At 40.4% G+C, this 10,972-nt stretch overlaps 1 long non-coding RNA gene across 3 annotated transcripts in view; it reads right to left on the reverse strand.

Moving 5' to 3' along the window:
* The window catches only part of LOC124874998, a 33,569-nt gene that overhangs the window by 21,073 nt on the left and 1,524 nt on the right, over positions 1-10,972 (reverse strand). For all 3 annotated transcript variants that reach the window (XR_007039933.1, XR_007039934.1, XR_007039935.1), the window contains exon 2: positions 3,897-3,986. This is a non-coding gene — a long non-coding RNA (uncharacterized LOC124874998). The remainder of the gene's footprint in view (positions 1-3,896; positions 3,987-10,972) is intronic.

Raw genomic sequence — 10,972 nt, forward strand, 5'->3', positions numbered from 1 at the left:
TATAGAGACTACCAAAGGGGTCATAAAATATTTTAATTTTGTCTTCCAATCAAATTTCTTCCATTGATTAATGTTAATACCTTTATGGCACGATGCCCATATATCCTTCTATATCTCATCTTTAATAATTACATTTAGCTCAAGTTCCCTTTTTTCTATAACGTCACATGTATTTTCTCCTAGATCTCCCAACATCTTATATATAATAGAAATATGGTTCTTGGTCGGGAGGTGGTTTTCCATTACTGTTCTAAAATATTGCTCAATTCCCGTAGGTTCTGCTTTAAGTTTGCCCCAATCAGTATTACTGTGTAGATGGTGTATTATTTGCAAGTACAGAAAAAAAGTATTTTGAGGCAATGAAAACAGATTTTGTAGCTGAGAGAAAGATTTTAGATTACACCCCTCAAAGAGCTGGTTAATCGAACACAAACCAATTTTCATCCATCTTTTGAATCCACTGTCCCACACAGATGGCCAAAAGTCTACATTAGCAGCAATGGGCAACGTTCCGCCCAGTCTTTTCCTTAGTAAAGCCCAGACCCGCAGCGTGTTCTTTAATTTTAGTCTTTTCCACAGTTTAACAATTCAGAAAAGGTAAGACCGATAAACTAACTATAAACCTGTTTATTATGGGGTTTAAATGACATGTCCTGGTCAAAATTAACACCATGTTTTTTTACTTTATTACCAGAGGTCAGTTTAATGCTGTCCACATTAATTGATTGACTAATCAGTTGCTTTCTCAAAGACTCTGGTCCTAAGACGACAACTTCTGTCTTGTCTGAATATAGAAGCAGAAAATTCTTCTTCTGTAGATATTTTTGGCAGTGTACAATCTCAGTGTATTACCACCATCTGCCAGATTGAGGTATAATCCACTAACTATTAATTCTTCTTTCTAACTTACTAAATATATTCTTTCAGAAAATCGTGTGTCCTTGGAAATACTAGTGCTTTAACTATAGGATGTGACTCAAGCTTGCTTAATACATTGATCATAGTTATTGCTCATTTCCTCCCTTTCTCTTGTGTATTTTCTACATTCTACCAAAACATGCTCAACACTTTCTATTTCTCCACTATAAGTGCAGGCACCTGATACATGTTTCCCTATCATTTTTAACCCACTATTTAGACTTGTGTGCCCAATCCTCAATTATGTTACTCATACCTCCTCTCTCCTCTTCAACACCCCGCCTCTTCTTGCAGCTACCTCCTTTTTAGTTTATATAGATGTCCTACTGTCTCCTCTGTATTGCATCTTTCCTGCCATATTTTATTGTGTTGGGGCCATCCATTTGGTCGCACATTTTGACGCACAGCTCAACAGACGTCGCAGCTCTGACGTCACTGGAAGTATAAACCGGCTGAGATGCAGAGTTTCGGGGCCATTTCCGCCTGTCGCAGGACAGCGAATAGGAGGCGCATTTCTGGAGAGACAAGAGCTCGCAGGCGAACTTTTGCTCCACAAGGCCATTCCTGGAAGAGCTTGAAAGCTGGAAATCTGTCTGATACGAGAAGATCAGAGGATTTATTTGCCGATTGAAGACCGTGCCACAACCGGCGCAGGTTAAAAAAAACCTACAGAGGTTCTGTGTCCAAGGAGATGAGTTTCCTCCTTGTGTATGCAGTCGACTAAAGGTTCTTCGTCTTTTCCCCTCCTGGACGGATGAGAAGTTACCGTTTTTCTTTAATTCGTCTGGTCAGAATGAGGCAGTTAAGGTGATGTAGGATCACCAGTAGTTAATCTAAGGTATAAACTTGTTGCTATACTGATTGAATTATGTTTTGCTGAGCGGTGTTTTGATTTGCTGCTGCATGGTTCATGTTTGTCCAGCTGATCCCAAATCAGCCAGGAGTTAGAAGTTGGACTTTTAAAAGTTTTCATTCAAGGCAACTGTGCGGTCTGGGCCTCACCGACCACTCTTTTTTTTTTCCAGTTTTATTGCTGGAAATTTTCCACTGGGTTCCCGCCTCAAGAGTTTATGACCCTTTGGGGCGTTCAGCTGATAGTGGCTAAAGGGGTGTGGCCCCACCGTTTCATCAGCTGATTGCTGCGATCGAGACATCAACACGACAGGAGGATTTCTTCCCATTTAACCCAAATTACACATTTTGTCCATAAACTGCTGGTTTGATCTTCATAGACACTAAATGCCTATATATTTTTCTTTTATTATTATTGTTAGGTAGTCATTGTTATTCCCTTTGTGTAGAATAGTGCTTGTTAGTTAGGTGAAGGTTTTTGGACCAGAATAATGGTATATCAGGATTATTTGGCTTCAATAAATCTTCATATATATAATTAAGAGAACCGTTTGTGTTTATTTCGTGCAAGAGTGATTTATCTGTCAAAACAAGGTCGAAGTTCCCCCACCTTCGGTGAAGCAGTTGAATAAACAGTGACAGTTGTTTTGGTTAATAATTTGTAATTATTAATGAGCTTTGAACCCATAATCACAACACCAGAGGATATCTTGCCCTGCGATGGACTGGCGACTTGTCCAGGGCGTACCCTGCCTCTCGCCCATAGACTGCTGGAGATAGGCACCAGCTCCCCCGCGACCCACTATGGAATAAGCGGTAGAAAATGACTGACTGACTGACTGACAGACAGAGGATATCTCTGATTTCTATTCGTAAGTGATCATTTTTGGTTAAGAAATAAATATTTTTCAAATTATTATTTTAAATGATGATTCTTGATGAATATTAATTAATCAATAATCATATTCCCTACATTTATTTTCTTTAACAATTACATTAACCACTGTTTTACTTAATCTATCCACCTTTAGATTACTCTCGACCCCTTTATGTGCTGGAACTCATGTAAATTGAATATCTAAGTTATACTTTCTATTAGGTAATTAACTTAATCTCAAAAGGTCTTTGGGACTAGCTAATTTCTTGCTTTGATGCTGGTTAGACAAGACATTGAGTCAGAACAAATAACTACTTTACTACCCACTGCGCCAAGAGACATTGAAACAACGTCCTTTCCAAGTCATTTTGTCTTATTTTGTTCCCCCAAAGGTGCAGACTGTGACGCCATCTTTTTTCCGACGTCTACCAAACGTCTAGTTTTGACGTCCGCAGGATTGCTAATTGTAGTGCAAGTATAGTGCAAATGTGGTCGATGTAGACGTTTTTCTACATTAGCTACGTTTACCTGATTTTAGGCAGTGCGATGCGGTTTCTATGTTGTGCATAACTGCAATCCCATTTCAGAAGGTGCATAGGGTTCCAGGTAATTACTACTAAAGGTGTAATGTGTTTCCAGTTCAAACCTGCTGCTGAGCCATACAAAGAAAAATAGTACCCATTTGGTCATTGTGAAAAATTGTCATCCACCCTCTAGAAACACATGGACTTAAAAGTTTTACAAATAAATCCCCACTTTTTTTCTCTTAATGTTTGTTATTGGTATAACAGTAGCTTAACACTGGCAACAAAACAAAAATATATACAAAATAAATCACACACCTTGAGTCTATACCTCACATCAAATATACAAAAAAATGAACATGCCTTTTCAACTTTGTTTTTTACAGCTGAACAGGTAGCTTTTCAACACTGGTGGTAAAACAAAAAATATATACCAAAAATATATCAAATTACACAGCCCTCATCAGTCCTGAGTGATGGCTTTGTGTCCTCCACCTCTTTGGGGTGCATATTTCAGAAGCAATCTGGAAAATGCACAAAAATATGTTGCTGTGGCCTCCAATAGCAAAACTGGATTATTACAGAACCATCCCTGCAAATGTTAAGATGACTGTTGGCTTTGAATTTTAGTTTTTGCCAATCATTTTCACACTTTTCTCAATACAATGTCTACTATGTGAAAACTCTTCATTTGCTTTAACAACACATCTGATCACACTGCTTACCTTTTATTGCTCATTAAAACTTCTCCAAAGATCTCTTGCCTTCTTTCCTCTTCATATTCAAATTTGGCCATCAATGCATTGGTGAAGAGCCTGAAGAACAAAAAATTTAAATTATAAATCAATATACAGGTCCTTCTCAAAATATTAGCATATTGTGATAAAGTTCATTATTTTCCATAATGTCATGATGAAAATTTAACATTCATATATTTTAGATTCATTGCACACTAACTGAAATATTTCAGGTCTTTTATTGTCTTAATACGGATGATTTTGGCATACAGCTCATGAAAACCCAAAATTCCTATCTCACAAAATTAGCATATCATTAAAAGGGTCTCTAAACGAGCTATGAACCTAATCATCTGAATCAACGAGTTAACTCTAAACACCTGCAAAAGATTCCTGAGGCCTTTAAAACTCCCAGCCTGGTTCATCACTCAAAACCCCAATCATGGGTAAGACTGCCGACCTGACTGCTGTCCAGAAGGCCACTATTGACACCCTCAAGCAAGAGGGTAAGACACAGAAAGAAATTTCTGAACGAATAGGCTGTTCCCAGAGTGCTGTATGAAGGCACCTCAGTGGGAAGTCTGTGGGAAGGAAAAAGTGTGGCAGAAAACGCTGCACAACGAGAAGAGGTGACCGGACCCTGAGGAAGATTGTGGAGAAGGGCCGATTCCAGACCTTGGGGGACCTGCGGAAGCAGTGGACTGAGTCTGGAGTAGAAACATCCAGAGCCACCGTGCACAGGCGTGTGCAGGAAATGAGCTACAGGTGACGCATTCCCCAGGTCAAGCCACTTTTGAACCAGAAACAGCGGCAGAAGCGCCTGACCTGGGCTATAGAGAAGCAGCACTGGACTGTTGCTCAGTGGTCCAAAGTACTTTTTTCGGATGAAAGCAAATTCTGCATGTCATTCGGAAATCAAGGTGCCAGAGTCTGGAGGAAGACTGGGGAGAAGGAAATGCCAAAATGCCAGAAGTCCAGTGTCAAGTACCCACACTCAGTGATGGTCTGGGGTGCCGTGTCAGCTGCTGGTGTTGGTCCACTGTGTTTTATCAAGGGCAGGGTCAATGCAGCTAGCTATCAGGAGATGTTGGAGCACTTCATGCTTCCATCTGCTGAAAAGCTTTATGGAGATGAAGATTTCATTTTTCAGCACGACCTGGCACCTGCTCACAGTGCCAAAACCACTGGTAAATGGCTTACTGACCATGGTATCACTGTGCTCAATTGGCCTGCCAACTCTCCTGACCTGAACCCCATAGAGAATCTGTGGGATATTGTGAAGAGAACGTTGAGAGACTCAAGACCCAACACTCTGGATGAGCTAAAGGCCGCTATCGAAGCATCCTGGGCCTCCATAAGACCTCAGCAGTGCCACAGGCTGATTGCCTCCATGCCACGCCGCATTGAAGCAGTCATTTCTGCAAAAGGATTCCTGACCAAGTATTGAGTGCATAACTGTACATGATTATTTGAAGGTTGACGTTTTTTGTATTAAAAACACTTTTTTTTTATTGGTTGGATGAAATATGCTAATTTTGTGAGATAGGAATTTTGGGTTTTCATGAGCTGTATGCCAAAATCATCCGTATTAAGACAATAAAAGACCTGAAATATTTCAGTTAGTGTGCAATGAATCTAAAATATATGAATGTTAAATTTTCATCATGACATTATGGAAAATAATGAACTTTATCACAATATGCTAATATTTTGAGAAGGAATCCTTTTGCAGAAATGACTGCTTCAATGCGGCGTGGCATGGAGGCAATCAGCCTGTGGCACTGCTGAGGTCTTATGGAGGCCCAGGATGCTTCGATAGCGGCCTTTAGCTCATCCAGAGTGTTGGGTCTTGAGTCTCTCAACGTTCTCTTCACAATATCCCACAGATTCTCTATGGGGTTCAGGTCAGGAGAGTTGGCAGGCCAATTGAGCACAGTGATACCATGGTCAGTAAACCATTTACCAGTGGTTTTGGCACTGTGAGCAGGTGCCAGGTCGTGCTGAAAAATGAAATCTTCATCTCCATAAAGCTTTTCAGCAGATGGAAGCATGAAGTGCTCCAAAATCTCCTGATAGCTAGCTGCATTGACCCTGCCCTTGATAAAACACAGTGGACCAACACCAGCAGCTGACACGGCACCCCAGACCATCACTGACTGTGGGTACTTGACACTGGACTTCTGGCATTTTGGCATTTCCTTCTCCCCAGTCTTCCTCCAGACTCTGGCACCTTGATTTCCGAATGACATGCAGAATTTGCTTTCATCCGAAAAAAGTACTTTGGACCACTGAGCAACAGTCCAGTGCTGCTTCTCTGTAGCCCAGGTCTGGGGAATGCGGCACCTGTAGCCCATTTCCTGCACACGCCTGTGCACGGTGGCTCTGGATGTTTCTACTCCCGACTCAGTCCACTGCTTCTGCAGGTCCCCCAAGGTCTGGAATCGGCCCTTCTCCACAATCTTCCTCAGGGTCCGGTCACCTCTTCTTGTTGTGCAGCGTTTTCTGCCACACTTTTTCCTTCCCACAGACTTCCCACTGAGGTGCCTTGATACAGCACTCTGGGAACAGCCTATTCGTTCAGAAATTTCTTTCTGTGTCTTACCCTCTTGCTTGAGGGTGTCAATAGTGGCCTTCTGGACAGCAGTCAGGTCGGCAGTCTTACCCATGATTGGGGTTTTGAGTGATGAACCAGGCTGGGAGTTTTAAAGGCCTCAGGAATCTTTTGCAGGTGTTTAGAGTTAACTCGTTGATTCAGATGATTAGGTTCATAGCTCGTTTAGAGACCCTTTTAATGATATGCTAATTTTGTGAGATAGGAATTTTGGGTTTTCATGAGCTGTATGCCAAAATCATCCGTATTAAGACAATAAAACACCTGAAATATTTCAGTTAGTGTGCAATGAATCTAAAATATATGAATGTTAAATTTTCATCGTGACATTATGGAAAATAATGAACTTTATCACAATATGCTAATTTTTTGAGAAGGACCTGTATATGTGATTGGTTTTGAAAGATAACTGACTGGAGCAGAGGAGAGGTTTGTCCGAGCTACCGTACCCTGTTGGCGGTCAGACCTCTTGGAGTTTCTCCAGTACTTGGTCCCCAGAAGCAATCACACTATCTAACACTGACTCTTAAAGGAACGACTCTCAAACAGTTTCTAACTTTCAGCTCCTTTAATCTAAATTAAGGCAGAGGAATAATTACAGAGATCAGCGCCGAGGCTCCCGTCTCGGACCGTCGCGTCTGTGAAAGGATGATGAAGAGCCTCGATAGAAGGTCACATGTAGTTTTATATCTGGTACTCCGATGCAATGGATGTTCCCTCCCTCAGTGTTTATCAGTAGACTATGTGTCACCATTGTGGTGTCTATCTGGTAGGTTGTGTAGTAGCGGGTGTCCATCCTTAATCTAATTGTGCTGCTGCTTTCTAATCAAACCAGTTACAGCCTGCTCCACCATCAAACCCAGTGCCCCAGCCACAGGTCATTCATGACAAACCTTGGGCCATTTATCCTTGTAATGTGTGTGGATAAGCATTCTTGTCCTATTCTAACAAAAAGGAAACATTAGAACTTATGCTTTATTTCACTATAGTATAAATGGGAAAAACAGCTATGAGTCAAATAAATAAAGGTTATCCTCAACAGGTTGATATGGCAGTTTAGAGCACAATGGTCCAGAAAAATATCAGCGCCCCAGAAACTGTCGCCTCTTCCATACTTGATGTCGCGCTCGCCCTGCGTCTGTGAAAGGCGGTTATTAAAAACTAAACATTCACAAAATAAGAAATGCCTAAGCCAGCGGTCCACCAGGGATTTCCACGGTTGCCCCGTATGCCAGTTTGCCCCTGGCTGTGAGTCACTTCACTAAATGGAGACCAAACACATTTTAATCAAAAATGCACCAGAAACCGAAACCCGAGTCCAGTCCATGTGAAAACAAGTCCAGACTTAATTATGCAAGGATATTCGGAAAATACCGGCTCGTTTTGCATCTGGTTTCATTCCCGCCGCTTAGTCTGGCGGTTCTTTTGCTTGATGTTGAGAGCATGGGAAATCTCCAACATGGACTTAAAATGCTGTGTAAATCTGTCAAGATCATATTTTCTCCTCTGAGATGTGCGTAGTGTTTTCATGTAAGCTGCTTCTATCTGCCTTCTTCTAAGGCATAACTGTTTATTAAGAGATCTTTCGCTGCCAGATGGTACTCTGCAAACTTAAAAAAAAAAAAAGGCTTATGGCAGTTTTGGACATTTCATCTTAAATCATTATTTTCTCATATGGATCTGGCAAAAATGTTGCTCTATGTGCAATTTCTTTGTTTCATTTGTAAGTAAAGTATTGTGATTTAGATTATGTTCTTCTCCTTAATGCTGTACCCCTGACTTCCATGTGGATATGTTTACACTTTGTTCAACTTGATTTTAAATTATTCTTTATTGCAAATTAAGCTTTCTGAAACACAGAACCGGCGTTGTGAAATCATTTTACACGGTTTCAGAAATGATTGCTTTGTGATGAAATGTGTGGAGAACGCCTGATTGGTCTTCCACAATGGAAATATAGCAATGAGCAAACACCTTGTAGCGTACTTAAAAGTTCAAAGAATAATTCATTTCTATCCTGCATTGTTCTATTTGCCTTGATAGCATTAGTCATGCACAATAAACACAAGAGACGATGTAGACCGAAGTTTTAACTAATATTAGCTGAAGAGCTGCAAGTCAGTAGAACCAGCAGGGTTTGGTAGTTTAAGACAACAAAGCTAAAACATCTGACACATAAAATTAAGTAAACAGAATCGAACTTAGCTTCAACTTTTGAGTGTATTGCAGTGAGTTGAGCACAGCTATATTACTTATATTACATATATTACTTCATTATGGAGAACCCTGAGCATCCTCTTCATGAGACTGTCCTACAACAACAGAGTGTCTTCAATCAGAGGCTTCTTCAGATCTGCTGTAAGACGGAGCGCTACAGGAGATCCTTCCTGCCCACAGCCATCAGCATCTACAACGGATCTTTGAAGAAACCTTCATAATATGAGCTATAACAACATTTAATTTACCTTTGGGATTAATAAAGTATTTTTTAAATTGAATTGAATTGAATCTGCAGGAGAAACGAACTTCTTCTTCTTTTGGTGCTTATTGGCGGTTTGCAAACACCTTGAGGTGTGCATTACCGCCACCACCTGGTAGGGAGTGTAGTTCGTGATGGATGACATCTTTGTAAATAATAAATGCATTTTATTAAACAAATTAGTTCTTTATCAAAAAAATATATAATTCACAATTTGTATATTTTTGCTTCCTAATTTCCTTTGTAATATATCTAATATATTAAACATTTCTTTAATTCTCTCAAATTCTCTCCTAATAAATCTTCTTTCCCTAACTGCATTTCCATCCGAGCCATTCACATACCATTTTATGCCAACGGCCTTTCCGCCACCACCATAGCAGGGCAGCACCAGTCACTTTCCTGTCTAGACCACCACAAACTTCGCTTCGTGCTCAGTATACTGTATTTTCAGGAGAAATGGCAGCAGTTTTATTAGCAGTACACTGGGTGGAGGACATTCGGCCATTAAAAACAACAATTTGTTCAGATGCAAGCTCCGTATTAATGAGTCTAAAACATAATCATTCAGATAGCAGGCCAGATATTTTATTAAAAGTTCAACTTACATTATTCAGAATACAAAGGATTGGTTTAACAAAAGCATTTATATGGATACCAGCATATATTGGATTAAAAGGACATGAAATGGCAGATAGTATGGCTAAGAAGGCAACTAATAACCATATAAATTTCACAGTTCATATTAGTAAATTAGAGGCAAGGAGCATTATCAAACAAAAATGAAAAAAAGAATGCCAGAAAAAGTGGGATAGGGAAAGTAAAGAAGATGGGTTTTATAGGATCAAAAAGTCAGTTGGAGAAATAAGAACTGGAAGAAGGAGCAGAAAGGAGGTAAGTGTAATAACAAGATTAAGATTTGGACATACAGGACTGAACAGTACAATTTTTAATATACAAAAGCGTAATACAGGAAAATGTGACCATTGTGGGGAAATTAAACAGTAGAACACATTATATTCAATTCAATTCAATTCAAAAATACTTTATTAATCCCAAAGGGAAATTAAATGTTGTTATAGCTCATATTATGTAGGTTTCCTCAAAGAGCCGTTGTAGATGCTGATGGCTGTGGGCAGGAAGGATCTCCTGTAGGTCCGTCTTACAGCAGATCTGAAGAAGCCTCTGACTGAAGACACTCTGTTGTTGTAGGACAGTCTCATGAAGAGGATGCTCAGGGTTCTCCATAATGTTCTTCATTTTATGAAGAATCCGTCTTTCCACAATGATCTCCAGAGGTTCCAGAGGAGTCCCCAGAACAGAACCAGCCTTTTTTATCAGCTTGTTGAGCTTTTTTAAGTCTCTGGTTCTGATGCTGCTTCCCCAGCAGATGATGGCAGAAGATAACACACTCTCCACAACAGACTTATAGAAGATCTGCAGCATCTTGCTGCAAACACCAAAGGACCTAAGCTTCCTCAAGAAGTACAGTCTGCTCTGTCCCTTCTTGTAGATGGCTTCAGAGTTGCATCTCCACTCTAGTCTGTTGTCCAGGTGAACATTGAGGTATTTATACTCCTCCACCACCTCCACTTCTTCTCCCATGATAGAAATAGTTTTTGACTTATTCCTGTTTCTCTTGAAATCTACAATCATCTCCTTTGTTTTAGTCACGTTCAAAATGATATGATTGTTTCCACACCATGCCACAAAGCGGTCCACCACCTTCCTGTACTCAGCTTTTTGTCCATCTCTGATCCACCCCACGACTGCAGAATCATCCGAGTATTTCTGCAGATGACAGGAGTCTGTCTTGTACTGGAGGTCTGAGGTGTACAGAGTGAAAAGGAATGGTGAGAGTACCGTCCCCTGTGGTGCTCCTGTGCTGCTGACTACCTGGTTAGACTCACAACCCTTCAGTCTCACAAACTGTGGTCTGTTTGTCAGGTAGTCTTTGATCCAGGAGATTGTTGA

The sequence above is a fragment of the Girardinichthys multiradiatus genome, chromosome 10 (genome assembly GCF_021462225.1).
Source record: "Girardinichthys multiradiatus isolate DD_20200921_A chromosome 10, DD_fGirMul_XY1, whole genome shotgun sequence".
Lineage (NCBI taxonomy): Eukaryota > Metazoa > Chordata > Actinopteri > Cyprinodontiformes > Goodeidae > Girardinichthys > Girardinichthys multiradiatus.